This window comes from Pyrgilauda ruficollis, unplaced genomic scaffold, assembly GCF_017590135.1.
Source record: "Pyrgilauda ruficollis isolate IOZ18807 unplaced genomic scaffold, ASM1759013v1 scaffold164, whole genome shotgun sequence".
Taxonomy (NCBI): Eukaryota; Metazoa; Chordata; class Aves; order Passeriformes; family Passeridae; genus Pyrgilauda; species Pyrgilauda ruficollis.
This window is the reverse complement of record NW_024515209.1, coordinates 1,729,814-1,747,640: the sequence shown is the minus strand read 5'-3', so window position 1 is coordinate 1,747,640 and position 17,827 is coordinate 1,729,814.

Below are 17,827 nucleotides of genomic sequence, written 5' to 3'. Positions count from 1 at the left end.
ACTAATTACAGACTCTTCTTGGGCACGGAAATGTGTAGTAGTTTTTTTTTTTATTATCTATGAACTCAGAAACAGCTGAAGATCAAATATGGATTGAGGCACATTATTATTGCCCCATGAGTTTAAATTGCTCTTCTTGATTATTTAGCTTTACTTATCTTTTTCACTCTTGCTTTAAATTTTTTTTTTTTTTTTTTTTTTTTTTTTTGCTAGTTTAGGGTCAGATGTTGCCATTCCCACATATAACAAGCAGGTTGGTCTTATAAGAGCAGGTCCACTCTGGTCCACTCCATTTAGTTTAAATGTTACAACAATTAAACTGAAATGAGAAAGTTTAAGAAAAGTCATCATGTTTCTCTGCAAAGAGGCTTTACAAGCCTGTGCTGGCCTTTACCCCAGGAACTTTCATTACTTTTAAGAAGAATAATCAGTCAATGAGTGAATGCCAGAGGCAATGTACATTTGGAAGAAGTTTCAACTCATCTACTTAATCCCATGATATCCAAGCAAAGCCCGTTGTTCCCAAACTGGGGTCAGGCTCCATGGTGGGGTGCAGAAGACTGTGCACAAAGGCTGTTCTCTCTACTCCATCTGACCCCAGCAGCCACAGCCTGGAACAGCACAGGAGCTACCAATCCCTCTCTGCTCAGGGGAGTTGGTAGTTCAGCAGACTGAAAGACAACTTTTTATCATGCCATCTGCTGCACACTGGCTCCCTGTGAGGGGGAACTTTGGTGGGCATGTTGTAATGTAGGGTTGAGATGTCACCAGGGGAGTCCATGTTCAGCAGAGACATCAATGCCAGAATCCACTGGTGCCAAAGTAATGAGGGGTAAGACTGCATGTCTTACAGTGAAGCTCTGTACAGGACTCCTGAAGCTTCACATTTTTGTCAAAGGCTCTGATCTGGGATGGTTTTCCAACAGGGAGGAGTCTGCTTTTCTCCCTCTCTCTGCCCAACTCTGCAGTGATTACAAACTGGAGTTTTGACTCCAGCAGCAGCTGTCTATGCATCTTTCTAACTTCTTCTCTCTCCCTGAGACACAGAACACTCTACAAAGAGATTTATAAAAGAAAATAAATTCACTGCATTCTCTAGATTTGCCTTCTAGTCCTGGAAATATTATTTTCCCATAGGGGAAAAAGTTTCTTACTTAACTGCAAAGTGGAAACCTATGTTTTCATTTCTTATTGTTATTCTGGCACATAAAAGTTTAAAAAAGAACACTGCAAACAAATTTAGGTCAAATGGTAAAAGCAATACTGCTGTGGCTGATGCTGTTTAAGTGCTTCATATTCTACTCCTTCTATTGCAAGAGCAAGGAAGTAAAGTCTTTTCCTGACTAGGGGCCTGGACAGGCTTGAGGGGTGGGCCAGTGCAAACCTCACAGAGTGCAGCAAAGCAAAGTGCAAGGTCCTACACCTGCATTGGACAATCCTAGATACATCTGCCGGTTGTGCAGAGAAGTGATTGAGAACACCTCTGTGGAGAAGGACTTGGAGGTGATAGTGAAAAACCCAGTATGAGCCATCAGTGTGCACTTGCAGCTGAGAAAGCCAAAGGAACTCTGGGCTTTATCCAAAGAAGTGTAGGCAGCAGGTTGAAGGAGGGCAGTCTGCTCCTCTGGCCTTGTGAGACTCTGCCTGGAGCACTGGGTACAGTTGTGGTGCACCCAACATAAGAAGGACAAGGAACTCTTGAAGCAAGTCCGGGGGAGGCCATGAAGCTGATAAGAGGACTGAAGCATGTCCCCTATGAAGACAGGCTGAGAAAGGTGGAGCTGTTCATCCTGGAGAAGATAAATGTGTGGAGACCCCATAGCAACCCTCCACTATCTAAAGGATACTTCAGGTACCTACAGAGAAGCTGAAGAAGGATTCTCCATCAAGAACTGCAGTGACAGACAAGGAGAAATAAGGGAAAATTGAAACAGGTTAATCCAATCTGTGGTAACTATTAAGAAGACGTTTTTTACTCTGAGGGTGGTGAGATACAGGAACAGGCTGCCCAGGGAGGTTGTGAATGCCCCAAGCCTAGCAGCGTTCAAGGCCAGGTTGCATAAGGCCTCGAGCAACCCAATCTAGTGGCAGGTGACCCTGCCTATGATGGGAGATCCAGACTAGATATCTTTAAGGTTCATTCAAATACCTTAACATTCTCCAATTCTATGACTCTACACCTGCTGCCTGAGGGCCCTTCTCAATCAATCCCTGCTTCTGGATGTTAATGGACAGCCCAAGCTTTGGCCTTGACCGTGATGGTGGGGCATCCTCAGGAAGAAGCTCATTCTCTTTCATGCTGATGGTAGTGATGGGTGACCCGGATGCTATCCATGCTGCCTGACCTCCGGGCTGCAGCCAGGCCAGGGATGGAACCAGATGATGCTGTTCACACAGAGAAGGGAATATTGCAGAAATCACAAGTGCAAAGGCATAGTGATGTCTTGCTCATGATGAGAAAAGTATGTCAGTTATGACCCAGTTTTCATTAAGTGTACCAGCTAATGGAGTGAGAGACAGAGAAGATTTCTGAAGTCCACCTGAAGTGTAATTCAAACCTATCCTGAGAGAGGTCATGATAAGTAAGATAAATTTCTATCTTTCCTTTCTTTTACAATACCAACCTTTGGCTTCTAAAAGTTTGCTTGAGCAGTGAAAGTTTGGTGGTGCCTTGATGAACTGACTAACTCTCTGAGGGCTACAGATATGTGAGATCTTGCAGCAGCTGGTAGATACAGATACATATTTCTTGGTCCTTTGAAAAAAAGCTCTGAAGTTAAACACTGTAGGCATGGGAAAGTATTTTATGGAGCTTTTTGTGATGGAAAATGATCTGTTCAATTCTAATTTCAATAAGGCAGCGCCATTGATGCTTTTTAAAAAAACCTTAATTTTCTACCAAATGTTCTGGTTTTCTGTACTGCTTTCATTAATAGCCGCAGACAAAATTATGGGATGTTGGCCTGTAAGAAGTTCCCTGGATGCAAGAGGTAGATAAAATAATATGCATATTTTTCAGATCAAAGCACTGGTTCTGCATCTGCAGATATTCCATCCCTTACATCAAAGTGTCACTTGAGAAAGACATGCATGGTCAGACTTGCAAGTCTGTCCTATCCCTTTTTACTTATTCTTCTCACTCCAGCTTTTCTCCAGTTATCTTCTTGCTTTTTTTAATCTCATAGGTTTCCTTTGGTGATCTGATGTGTTTCTTCTTCAAGTCAATGCTGTTTTACAGCTCCATGCCCCAGACAATCAGGTGTTTTCTCTTGCCAGCAAAAAGCTGCAGCCACTGAGCATTCAAGGCTGGTCCTTGTGGACTGTGGAGACTTGGGATGAGACCCTGAGCTGACAGAAGATCTGTTAAAATGCAGTGAAGGTCACATGGATTTTTTTACTGTAAGTCTCTGCTCAAAGAGCCTCAGATTCTGCAAATGTTTTGAAACAGAAGATGTTTGGAGAGCGGTTTTGAAAGGCTTGCACAGTAAGGTTTTCACCTAATTGAGAAATTCTGAAATAAATGCTGTTGCCAGTAAAACCTAACTCTAAATATTCAGAAAAAAGAGATCTTTTCAAATTACATGTAACTCATTAATGTCCTTGTCATAGGTTTTGTCAGCCTGAACTGACACCTCCTGAGCACCACGAAGAGATCTGTGCTCCCTGATGAGGTCCTTCCTGGTGACAAATAAGTGCAGTGATTATTTGTGTCCCATTCACTGATCACTTCAGCTCCACTAGTGGGCTGGAAAGACTGTGTCCAGTCAAAACCTGTCAAGCATGTCCCTTCTTATAGACCCGAGTGCTGCTGCCAAGCCTGGCTGACCACCAGGGACCAGACTGAGCACCCAGCTGTGCAGTGCAGAGGTGGTGCTAACTTTTGACATGACACCACATCTGCCTTCACCTGAGCCACAGCAAGGTATTCTTGGGACAGAAGGAGCAAAGGAATGTTAAATAGACAATGATGCTTCTTCAAAGAATGAAAATTTTATTACCAAAATGAAAAATAATACTAACATTTTCAGAGATATAATGGGAAACAATTTTTTTGCTTCCTGCTGAAAGAAATAATTTTGAAATCTTGAAAGATCAAGTGCATGAAACATGGAATTAGTTTACTAAAACTAGATACACAGGAGGGGTTTTTTTGGGTTTTTTTTTTTTGTTTGGGTTTTTTTTGGGTTTTTTTTTTTTTTTTTGGTTTTTTTAAACAAAATCATTACTTCTTAGAAGAAATACCAAATAAAACTATCTGTGAAAATTTGATCTAGCAAAGGTCTGTTGACACATTTCCCTCCAGAATTATGGGACACCTCTCTGACACTATCTCTGCACATTTTATCAGTAGTTTTTTAGATTTCACTTTTTCTGCCTTGTAACTAATGCTGGCTGACCCATTTAGGGTAACATCTTACCTGATCCAGGAGTGGTTTCACTCACTGATGTATCTTGATATCTGTAGAAGACAGCTGACAAGCAAGCTTCCTGGAGGAGCATGGTTGCACCTAACCCCATGGCTCAAGTAGTCAGGTTCATATAATCATGGAATTGTTAAAGTTTGACAAGAGTTCTAGGGTCTTCAAGGCCAACCATAAAACCAGAACCACCATATTTTGCTAAATTATGTTACAGCCTGTTGCTTTTTCTTGGTATCACTGATAATCCTGGCTGTCATTTCTCCTACCTCCAAAAATGCTACTGTGACCAGTCTGCTCTATGTGGCAGGGTTGTTTTTTTTTTTTTTTTTTTTTTTTTTTTTTTTGCCGGGTTTTTTTTTTTTTTTTTTTTTTTTTTTTCCATCAGTTTTTCATCCTCAGAGTTTCTAAGGATATTAACACCACGCAAGGCTGACAAGATGAATTCCGACAGAAGATAATTGCATGAGTCCTTTGTTGCTGAGCCCTTTCAGTGCCTCAACACTGTCAGTTTCCATTTTTTTCAAACACATATGTCAGAGGTGCCCACCATACACAGGGAGACCAGGAGGTGCTTGGCCAAAACTGTTTTGAGGATTGGAACAAGTGTGTTCTCAGAGAATTAATTATTTTTTTAACAAAATGGAGGTGGGTAGATGGATGGCTGGATGGCTGGATGGATGGATGGATGGATGGATGGATGGATGGATAGAAATGCAGGTTCCAAGGTTTACCTCAAGCAAGCTAATGCCTCTTGTGAGGGACCAGAGGGGACATGCCATTGTCACAGCAGCCCTGGGTGGTCCCACAGGGGTGGTGGGATCCATCCTGTGTGATGGAGTCACAGCTCCTTCCTGTATAGGCATGAGTTCTGCAGAGGGAAGCTGACTGCTCTGGCAGCACTGGCACAGCTCTCTGTGGTCAGCACCGTGCATCTTGACATGGGACTGGGCTATATCTCAGCCAGACCCAATGCACATGGCAGCACCACTATTCCTGCAGAGGAAAAACACACACAAAATCCAGCAAAATTTCAAAGGAAGTTTGAAGTGCTTCAAGTTGGTGCATATATTTCCAACCAGAAATATTGGGAACATAAGGACAATTTTTTGCTTCTTCAGGCATCTCTTTTGGAAGAGCCTGTCCAGGATGGTTGGACAGTGCCTGAGGCTCTGCATGGCTCTCAGAACATGTGAAGCCTCCCAAAAAAGAAGTTTCCCAGTTTTGCCCAAGTACATTTTATAACAAAATCCCTTGTCTGTAGCATTGTGAGTGTGAGAGGTCAAAGATTACACACACACACACTTTAGGGTCTTTTTGTTAATTTATTTATAGTCCCCCTTCATTATTCATAATCCCTAGTGGCACTTAAGAACACAGGTTAGAGGTGGCCTTGGCAGTGCTGGGGTAACAGTTGGACTTGGTGGTCTTAGAGGCCTTTTCCAACATAAGTGATTCTGTTTCTCAGTGCTACCAACTGATGGTTATTCACCCAGGAACACAGACCTAGATTAATTTCTAGCTTTAATGAGAACGTTTATGTCATTGTTCCATAATTTTTTTTTTTTTTGCTTGCTCTGGCTATTAGCCAGCTGAAGTGGGTCATGAACTTTTCAGCACATTGGTTTTAAAACATCCATTTTACCCAAAGAGGGAGGTTTCAGCATATGTGTTAATTTTGAGTAAACCAGAAATTTCTGCTAGAGAAAGTTCCAAAAGATATTTTTAATTTTGGAATCTTTAAAACAATCTAGAGCAGAAGTTTGAGGTTTGATTTGGTGATTTGGGAGAAGGGGAGAGGAGTTCCCTTAGTTCCATTTTCATGCTTGCCATATTTTGAATTGCTATAAAGAATGCAAAATAAGCGTATTTGAAAAGGCTTCAGTTCCCCCATAAAATGCCAGTTCAGGATCAAATCACTCTGAATAGTAATTCTAGAAATACTTATTTCACTCAGAACCAGAATGGCAACTTTTGAAACCCTTTCTCTTAAGCTAGAAATTGTAGATTTTGCCTGGCTAGCAGCTTTCCATACTCTGCCTGCTTTTCATTCAACATGCTGAACATATGCTTGTTCATATCAACAATGCTGATCAGGACAGAGGGGGCTGGTGAGGGGCTGTTTGAGTAAATATTTCTTCCATTTCTTCCATTTCAGAGCAAACTTTGCTATTTAAGTTTCCATGTTTTCTTGTGCTGTCTAAAGATTTCCTCTATAAAGAGCTGATCTCCTGCTGCATTTTGCTGCTGCTGGGGCCCCAATACCAGCCTGATTCCCAGTTCTTGCTGTGACTCTGTCCCCAAAGTAATAGAGCATTGGAGCACCAATGGTGAGGACAAAAGGAAAGCAATTTGACCAATTCAGAGGTACAAACCCACTAGCTTACATTTTGACTGCACTGTGTTGTGCATCCAGCCACTGTAATGTCTGTGGGATGCACCAAGGTGGTGATGCTGACAGGCAAAGCTTGAGTCAGTGTTCCTGATAAGGGCTGCAGGCAGGGACAGGCAAATATTCCTCTCACAGGGACCAAAGGCAGCAGGCTGTCACTCTTGCAGCCCCTGCAGAGAGCCCTCCTCTCTGGGGGGCATCTTACAGCCAGTACCTGTGTTTGCAACATCCACTGTCCTGATCAGGACACTGTCCTGATGCATTGGTATGGGAAGAGCCAAGCCTCAGCAGGACACAGGGCTGACAGTGTTGTGGGGCTGAGTGGGGCAGAAGCTTGTGCACAACTGAGAAAAAAAACCCAAAAAAACAAAAACAAAAACAAAAACAAAACAAAAAAAAAAAAAAAAAAAAAAAAAAAAAAAAAAAAAAAAAAAAAAACAGAAAGAGAGAAGTTTTAAAAGGTGGATTTCAATGAGCTGAACTCACTCCTGTGCATCACTCCAGGAAGCCCAGGAGAGTGTGTCCACTAACTCTCATCCGCTGGGAAGCATATTGAGTGGAAAAGTAAAATCAGCCTGAGCTTGACCTGCAGGCTTGTGCTTATGCTGTGTGACCTTTTTTCTCCCCAGGTAAGCACTGCTGTCCTGGTGGGGACACTGATGGGGAAGGAATAGGGATGAGAAAACTGCTGTTGGTCTAGAAGTCCACCTGCTACCTGGCTGACACAGCTCCACTGGGAAGAGAAACAACTTCCCAGTCCACCCATCACTAGCACCAGGGCCAGTGACAGACTTACTGCTTCCCAAAGTAATGCCACCTGCCTGGTGACAGAAGTGGTGACATCCATGGCAGGCAGTTTGGCTTAGTTAGTTCATGGATACCCTAGGACTGACAAGTCATTGCTGGTTTCCTGCTTCAGTAAAATTTGGAAAAATTGGTAGAAGAAACATGGCTCTTTGCTATCCTCTGCTATCATATTCAGTCAATTCATTAACTCTACTCTCTTCCTAGCCTGCCTCCAGTTAGTCATTAATTTCAGGTCCTAAAAATGTCATTTAGTAACTGCACGAGACCAAGAGGGAGAATATAATTCACTTCCCTGCCTCTTATAGGAGCTGTACATAAAGCAAATGAACCCAGACTTGCTGTTATATAAAAGTTAGTTTTAGCAGGGGAAAAAAAACCAGTATAAGCAGACAACTGGCAAAGTAGGCTGTCAAAAATTACAAGCCCAAATGAACTCAGTCAAAACCACTCTATCTCCAGCTGAAAGGGCTAGATATTTGTCAACCAGGTGTAATTAGAATCTGATGAAGTGCTGTGGTGTCACAACATAATGCATGCAACAATGTGGCCTTGATATAAAGCCCTTTTCCTTCACCACGGCATCCCTTCTGCATCCTCAGATTTATGTAGCATCTTGGCCATGGCAAGTGAAATGAACAGTTAAGAGCTGACAGAAACACAGCTGATGATACCTCCAAGTTTAACCCAAAAAGAAAGAAAATCTATGTATGCCCATTCAACCTGAAACTCTAAGAAATCATTAGTAGGCCAAGTTCAATGATGATGACAAAAGAAATTTAGGGGTGAAATGGAATTATTGGCATTTGCTTAAATTTGCCAGTTTCGATAGCACAGGAGATAGATCTGTGCTGAGGAGCTTGCAAGAGGAAATATAGTACAGGGTGTGTACACAGCAGTGGGCTGCCAACTGCTGAAACAACAGGCATTGACCAATCCTCTCCCTGCACTGGCTGAGCTCAGCTCAGCTGGTCTTGGGTGCCTCCTGGTGAGGAGTGAAATCTCTGTCCATCATCTAATTCATGTGCTTGGGAAAGGGTGGCCACCTCCTAAGACGTCTTGAGCCTAGGATGTCTGAGGCCTTCCTTCCTTTTTTGTCAGCAAACCTGCAGTGGGACCAATGTGATGCCTCCAAAATATGTTATGTGTCTCCTCAGACAAGATGCCATTCTATCTGTTGGACCAAATTTTCACCATCCTTCTTCAGATCAGGGAGGGTGCTCTCATGCTTCTGTCTTCATGAATGCTTTCTTGCTGGTTTGGATAGCCTCTGTTACCCTTCTGCTGAAAACTAAAAGCACAGTAAGCGGTGTTCAAATTCAACCCAAGTTTGATGCATACAAAGCTGTTTCCTTCCCTGTTCCAGCATGATCTTCCTTATGGATTGTCATTCCCAGTAAAGCAAGAAATCTCCCAAATCCTTATGAAATGTCAGGTTTCAGCTTTATTTTAAACTGGACTGTCCAGAAGCTAAGGGATGGTCTGCAAATGCAGTCCTGCCTTGATGAAATCCTAAGCACAGAGAAAGAAAATCTTCCCATTTTTAGCCTTTCTGGTTTAGTTTTGGTGTAAAAACTTTGGAGACATTTTATTGGGTTAGCATCACATAATTAAAAAGAATATTACTTCAAAGTGACAGCTAGATTAATCTAAGCCTGACAAAGGATTGTACAGTTCTTCCTACAAAAACAAATTTTTGTAATTAACATTTCAATTTTTAAAAAATATTATCATTATTATCTTTTACTTATTCCTTCATGGTACAATTTTAATTTGTTTGGGCTAAAGCCAGTCAGTTTTAGAGCTATGGTTTTTGACAAACCCAGAAAATATGTTCCAGTGTTAGAAAATCCCTTTGCTGACCATTACCATCTGTAACCAATCAGTCCCTCTCTTCATCCTTTGATTTTTTTTCAAGTATTATGTCCTGGTTTAAAGGACAGGTGTCAGCCAAGGAAGGTGGGAACTTCCCTTGGAATGGAAAATATGACCCCCTTTCCTACAAATTACTGTAACTTTGAAATTACAGGGCTGTCAGGCAAGGATATGGGAAAAAGAATAATAGTTCATTACTGGAATATAAATGTATATATATATATATTAAAAAAGCAAACACACAACAACAAACAGCAGCACCAACAAAGGAACAAAGCCGCAGACCCAGCCCCAGCCCAAAGCACAGACCCAGCCCCAGCCCCAAGCACAGACCCAGGCCCAGCCTGAAGCTCAGAGCCAGCCCCAGCCTCTCTCGGCCGCAGGCGCTTTGCCCTCCGGTGCAGTTCCGGGCACAGCCAGCAGGGGCACTGCTGGCTCCCGGCCGGGCAGGGGGTGCTGTGAGTCCCCCGCGGCTGCAGGGGGCGCTGTGGCGACAGCGCCACCCTCATGCGGCAATGGCGGGTGAGCCCGCGGGAGAAAGAGAAAAGTGGTTTCCGTTACAACTTCAGAGGCCAGCTGGGCCCAGTGCCCCTCTGGGTGATGAAATGGACTGTAGCAGGAACCTTGGAGCAGCAAGCTGAAACGGCAGAGGCAAGAAGACCCTGGAGCGGCAAACAAAATGCAGCAGATATTCTGTAGCCATAGCAGGAGCCATGGGACGTCCTGGCAGGCATAGGCTATTGGGTTAAAATGTAGTGAAAAACCTGAAGCAGTGGCAGAAAACCAGCGGGGCTGGCCAGCGGTAGCCAGGCTCCCATGAACAGCCAGGAGACACTCCCTCAGAGTGGGCGTGAGAGGGTCGGGGTCCTGGATTTTCCCCTGAGGCACCTGAGTAAATGGTGAGGATACTTTCCAGTGAGACTGGGTGTTGAAAAAGGGTCCCATTTCAACCGCCACTCTTCCAAGTAAAGCCTCACTCAAAGTAGGAGAAGCAGTAAATGGCTGTGTAAATTCACGGTGGCAGTGAATTTTCTGCACAGTACCAGCAACTCGATGTTCTGCTCTGGCCCAGTCCCTAACACCCTCACCCCCTCCCCCATGTCAAAACTTGCACAATCTCTGCTCTTCCCAAGAGAAGGCCCCTCAGCTGTAGGAGTGCAGCCAGCTGCACCTCTCCCCCTCCTCTTTGGCTCCACCTTTTCTCTCTATTAAGCATCATCATTATCTCTTAGGTAACAAATGGTAGAAAATTCCCTGAGGTAAAGAAAAAAAAATCCTAACACATTGCTATCTGTCGTGGTTTGACCGGGAAGTGAGGTTTTGGGAAGTTATGGTCAAACCAATCAGTGGCCAAATTTCAGATTGGCTCCCACATTTTTTTTTCTGTTTCTCCAGGGGTGGCACCAGAGGTAGGAGGGTACTGCTGCAGAGTGGTGAGGGTACATATAAACTGTGACCCAGCTCTGCAGGTATGCAAATGAGGCAAAAGCTCCCCTTCATCTCCACCTGTGGTCACACACACCAGTCTTTCCTTGGGATTTCTGAAATTTCCTTTGATCTTGAGGATTGTGAATATCAGAGGGCATCTTACCTTATAAGGACCCTTGTATGGTAAGAATAGCAGGGAAGGTTTTTCAGTCTGTTGCTTTATTTATTTTTCTTTTCTTTAAGGGATACGCACCATCCAGTTGAAGTGCCTGTATGGGTCTTCTCTTCTTCCCCAAGGTCAGGCAAGACACTAAAAATGGTGGCTTGTTCTGCCATGCAGACATCAGACAAGCTGCTCAGAGTGTGGTAGAGAAGCCTCATGCTGGGAGAACGCTTGTCTACCCTGGTTGAGGGATGTAGCTTCTGTAAGGGCATGCAGTGGATGAGAGCCAGGGGAAGCAGGGTGCTGCTGGGTGAACAAGGACTTGTCCATCCTGCAGGCACCAGGAGGCTGAAGGCTGGGACTGTGTGGTGAAGACATGTTTTCTGAGGTAATCCTGGAGAGCACTGGACCACTGCAGCCCATGGGGTGAGTCAACCAATGGAGGTGTGTGTGTATGTGCTACTCATGTACACATATAGCACCAGACATGCAATCTTATCATTTAATTCCTCTGCTGCTCCTCATTACTGTTTACAACAGCAAAGAAAGCATTTCAATCATACCTCCTGCTGTCTTATTTCTACAATAGTCCATACTTTAACAAATTCTGGGATATTTAGTAAGCAATGTATCTATAACTAATTTCTTACAAAATATGATGGGTTTGTTTCCCCTTGATCAGCAAAGTAATCAATTGCTGGGTTTTTTCCCTTTGATTTTAAACTCTCCCTCTTGCTTCATGCAGTGAAGCAGCTTGAGCAGACTTGAGAAGCTTAAAAGGCATTAAAATAGTTCAATTATTTAATTTCTACCCTTAGAGTTCTGTTTAGATCTCCTAATCTGCAAGCCCTGTGCAGAAAGAAGCACTCCTTGGTGTGCCCAGTAGATTTTCTCCTGCTCTTCATTGATGACCACCACTCAATTCCCGCCACAGTTCCTTCATCTATGTACTCCCATTCTCCAATTAGATATGAACATATGCCTGGTGCTTCCCACCTTTCTTGGCAAGAAATGGAGACCATCTCAGTCATACCTTTTTTTTCTTGCGAAGGCTGGATTTATAGAGTGGCTAACCTGGAGAACAGCCCTTGGCAGAGCTCCATGCCATGGGACAGCCACTCTGAAGACCAAGTGTGCATACGCAGAGCTTCTTTAGTTCAGCTGTTGACATTGCCCAACCAACTTTATTCAGTTGTTTGTCAAGGGGCCTTGATATAAACACAAAGATGTTAATTCACTTTGCATATGGTTTCCTTAACAGAAGCTGTCAAGTTGTTTTTTTTCACTGGAAAGTAGTAAGTCATGGCTCCAAAGTCCCAGATACAGAAGGAACAATCTCACCTAAATACAATTTTTCCATTAAACTGTGGGTAGGAGATTAAACTGGGGGTTTTTAGCAGAAGAGGGACTGTAAACCAAACCAGCACTTGTGTCAGGCTGGAGGAAATGCTGGTCTTGGGGTAACAGGGCACCCCACAAGAGTGTGTGCTGGGGTCCAGGATGTGAACTGCAGACTTACTGGCTACGTCATACATTCCTCTGTAACTGCAGCAGAGGTAGCAGTGATGCTTTGGAAGCCTACAAAGGCTCCACAAACAGTCCTGAATGCGTCTACCCTGAATGTCAGCTGCTGGCATAAATATAGTATTGCCTGCAACAAAATATGTTTTCATGAATCCTGCTAAAGTTGGAGGAAAATGAGCCCTCTGTTTCTTGGAAGTTTGTGCTTCTTGGTGGACAACTTCTCCAACACGAATAAATAAGAAGTTCATAATTCACTTTAATAAAACAATTATTCTTTTTAATTAAGATAAGTGTCACATACATTTGCTAGCAGTTCCTCTATGCCTATCTGAAAACACCTTGCCATGAGAGACTTCTATCAGAACTGACTTTGCAACTAATAATGTAGTCTTCATCACTTAACTCAAAAGTCCCTATTGGCTTTAGCACAGTGAAGCATTAAGCAAATGAAATATTAAAAAAAAAAATCGTACCCTGAAGTTTGATTTGTTGAAAGCATTTCCTAAACTGACAAGCTACATGCCGTGTCTAGGAAACCCACTGGGAACTTTCAAAACTTGAGCAGCAGTTTCTAATCACTGACTATCATTAGCATTTTAGTGAATAGATTTTTGATAAGAAAAATCTTTGCCCTGTGAAAAAAAGAGAACCAAATAACCTGACATTTTCAATGCAAACAGAACTTCTCTTTAATTATTCCTTTAGCTATCCTCCAGGCACTGGGTGCCACAGTGAGTGGTTCTGTTGTGCTCCAGCAGAGAGCCCAATGTTCTGGAAGCAAATGCTGACACCATGCTAAAGCTTTACACTGTCACTTACATATTATTGCCATGGATATGTCTTCTGCCATACACAGAGGAGAGGAAGAGGGTGGGTTCCTATGTGGATGGCAGATCAGCATTTCTGGTGGACCTCCTGGCAGTTAAGCTGTGCCAATGGTGTTTCAGAGCTACCTTAGTGCAGGGTGCTGCATCATGAGACCACAGCAAAGCGGATGGGACCTCTAATTTGGGACAATACTGGAAGGTACATACTGGGGCAACTATTGCAGAGAAAGCTCTGGGTGTTGCAAGCTTAAGAACATGGAGGCCCTGCAGAGGGAGTTTCAGTTTTCTTGCGGGGACTGAGATCAGCAGGATGAGGTTCAACAAGAAGTGCTCGGTCCTGCCCTTGGGTCACAACAAGCTCAGGCATCTTCAGGCCGAGCAAGAGTGGATGGAAAGCTGGAAAAGGACTTGGGTGTACTGGCTGACAGCCCAGGTGTGCTCAGGAGGCCAAGAAGACAAATGGCACCTGGCCTATACAAGGAATAGTGTTGCCAGCAGGCCCAGTGCAGTCACTGTCCCTCTGCTCTGGGCATTGGTAACAGCTCATCTTGAGTGCTGTGCCCAGTTTTGAGCCCCGCAGTTCTGGAAAGAGACTGAGGTGCTGGGGCAGGTCCAGAAAAGGGGTGGGGTGGGGGAAGGGTCTTAGGCACACAGAGTGGCCGAGGGAGCTGGCGGGGCTTAGCCTTGGCAAAATGAGGCTCAGGGGGAACCTTCTGTCTCTCTACAACTCCCTGACAGGAGGGTGGAGCCAGGTGGGGATCATCTCTGCTCCTGGGGAACAAGAACAGGACAAAAGGAAATGGCCTCAGCTTGTGACAGAGAAGTTTTAGGTTGGGTATTAGAGAAAATATCTTCACTGAAAGGGTTGTTCAGCCCTAATTACAGGCATACAGGCTGCTCAGGGCAGTGCTAAAATCCCTGTCCCTGAAGGGTTTTAAAAGCCACGTGGGGGTGGCACTTGGATACATGGGTTAGTGGTGGCCTTGGAAATACTGAGGGAACAGTTGGACACGATGGTCTCCAAAGGCTTTTCAAATTGAAATGATTCTTCAGATGAGAGGGGAGGAGAGCAGAAGAGAGGGAAGGGGAGGGCCAAACGGATAGAGAGTAGGGTTAGATTACATATTAGGAAAATTTCTTGACCGTAGGAGTGGTGAAGTACAAGAGAAGTTGTTGATGCCACAGGCCTAGAAATGTTCCAGATGAGGCTAGAAAAGGGCTGGAATAAGATGACTTTAAGATCCATTCTAACCCAGGTCATTCTATGGTTATATGAAACTATGGCTAGATGATGCCCTGAACTTGCATCTGCAGGGCTAGAGAAACCTGGCAGAGGTGAACAAAAGTCTCAGTGCTTGTCCCCAAACCGGGGAACCACTGAATGAAGCAGAGCCAGGACCAGGTTTACCAAGATGCTAATCTCTGCACAGCTGAATAGTTGTGCCTGCCACAACCCCTGCAGCCTCGATGGATCAAGAATCAGGACCAGCAGTTAGTATGGATTAGAGAACAGCCCAACTGAGCTGCCAGCCGCTCTTTACCCTGCCAGACTCTTTGTCCTTCATGTATCTCACCATGAACTGCAACTTCTTTTCCAGCTTCTCACTAGGTAAACATCACTTTCCTGGGCTGTGAGAGTGCTCCTCACCTAAATTAAAATTAATTTAGGTGCTTTCGCCAAACACCATGTCATGTACCCTGTCAATAAAAATAACTAATTGCTATTTTTAGAAATTATTCTAAGTGTGTGGCCAGAAAGAGAGTTGGGGCAAGTCCTTTGTGATGTGAAGCAGCAGTGTTGAATAATACTTTGGGTTTCACCACCCTGGTGCTTTAGCAAGAACTTAGGGACTGAGGCTGGAGGAAGGGGCTGCCTCACAAAAGTAGTGCCAAGTTTTTCTTGAGATGTGGCTGGCCATGTCTGTACGCAGAGTAGGAAAAAACTGTGGATTTGGAGAAGGCTCTGGGAAGATTGTCAGAAACACTCCCTGGCTGTCATCCACTGCGCTGGAGGCTACCAGGGAAAATTGGTTGAGGAGTCACCAAGGCCAGCAGCTCTGCCTGGCATGCCTTCACCTACCCCATCACTGCCTGCTTCTGCTGGTGATAGGCAGGCACCACACCAGGCAGGGTCAGCATTGAGCTGGCAAATGTGGGTGGCAGCAGGGCTGGTGGGATAAAGCAAGGACAGGTGGGACAGGAGGTCCTGCATGCAGCAGGTGAGATGTTCATCCAAAGCCACCCAACACATCTCTGGTTTCCTGAGGGAGAACATGGCCTCCAAGGGCTGCTTTATCCATGGGCCCTGCCCCTGTCCACACGCAGCAGAGGAGACATCTCCTCAGGGCTTGGCCTGCCTAAAGGGGAGTGGATGGGGCATGGGAGGGGACAGTGGAGCAGGTAGGACCGTTTTGTGGGGTCTGAGCAGCCCTTGCAGTGGTGCTGGGGGTTTTTGGGACCAAGAGCGAAAGGAGAGGGCTGGAGCTAGGGTTGAAGTGCCACAACTGGATTTTTTGACAAAGATGAAGTAGAAGGATACATGAAGAGCTCACAGTGCCTTCTCTCCTCTGTCCCCACCTCTGTGTGCCCAAGTTGCCCATGGCTGCTCAGCTGCCTCCCACCTGACAGGGAGGAGGCATGGGTCTGACAGTGTTCAGCGGAGAAAAGGGATGGGGAAGAGACAGAGGCGGCTGCAATCCCCGCTCGAAACTGATAATTAATAAATGAAATGCCCTGGGACTCCACTAAAGCTTCCTCAGATGACTTATCTGTCGTGGGCTCGGCAAAGCATTAAATGGCCATTTTCTGACAGAATGACTTCACTGCGCCAGAGCTTCCTTGACTTTGTGAGGAATATTTCTCCCCTCCTCCCACCCCTTGGTTTTTTTTTTAAATCTTCTCTCTTTCTTCCTCCCTCCCTCCCTCTCCTTTTCTCTCTCCCTGGTTGACGGCTCTAGTTCATTTCTGCCTATTTAATTGGGCCCCGGATGAATTTACTCGACAGGGCCATTCATCATGTGGCAGCGGCTGGCGGACGAGCCCAGGGGGAGCGGGGCTGACAGCTCCGGCAGCCTTGGATGCTGCCTGACTCTGGAAGTTCACATATTTGGGCATTAGTGCAGCTATTAGTTTAACAAGCTTCGTTTATCCCTGTCACTACCACTTCAGCTTCCCATGTAATAATTTGAAATGTAGATTACTGCTAGACAAATGGGACAGAGCAAGAGTACACAGGAGGGAAAAAAGTGACATGGATTGCTTGTTACGAGCTGGCTTTTTTTTCCCCCTTCCCTCTTTTAATCCCTTCCAATGTGAATGCTTTGATTAACTTAATATTCACATTATTTCTACTGTAAGCAGTTTGTCACCTGTGTACTTCCCTTTTTAGAAAATAGTTGGTAGGGATTTATTGACCCAAAGAAGAGGTTTAAAGCAATTATACAGGTGTCCAGGGGCCAAGGTCTATGTACACACAGCCTCCTCCATAGGAGCTGCTGGAGGTCAGTCTCTGCCAGCCAGATACACCTATGGACTCCAAACCTGAACCTTTCCAGGACAGGTCTGTTCCGCATGGTGGAATTCATCTGAAATGTTGCAGCAGAGCAACGTGGCACATTTATTCAGCCTTCCAGCTTCTGTTTCCAAGGCCTCTGTAGACTCCCATGTTGGTTCTGCACAATAGGAGTCAAAATAGAATGACTGTCTCCAATGTTTAGAGAAAAGTGTGGTTTGCCACTTCTAACCCAGGAGTAAAGGTGATGCTGCAGGACATCCACCCCCAAACCTTCAAGGTTTTATTGCACTCTTGTTGAAGTTCAATGCATAGTACCTGAGGCTGCAAGACCAGAAAAAGACACATCACCTCCCCTGTCTGCCAGGATGAGAGAGCTTTATACCATCAGCCTTTCTCAGCAAGTCCAAGGCCAGCACCAAATTTGTCTTTTGAAGCTACACCTAGAGGAGTCACAGTGAAAAAATCATTTTTTTGCAAAGGATCCAGTGCTCAGTTATCCCCCTAACTTAAATGTGTTCAAGATATCCTGTGTTTGCCCAACACAATTCTTGATTCCCATTGTGTCTCTGCTCAGTGCAGGAGCTCTTCTCTGCCAGACTGCAGCCTTGTGCTCAAAGCTCAAGCTTTTCAGACCAGATAGATCAAGCTGTTTACAGATTGACCCTTGGAACAACCAAAGGGGCTGCTCTTCCTTCAGTTTCTCAAATCAACTAACATTTCCAAGGTGTGAATTTTTATAGGAGACTTTAAAAAAGCCATGTCCAGTTTGCCTACATATTTCCTGACTGTGAAACACTTTGCTGTGGTACTCAGAACAGAGTTCCCCAAGCACTACCAAGGCCACCCCAACCCAAGTATCAAATCTACACAGCTTTTCAATGC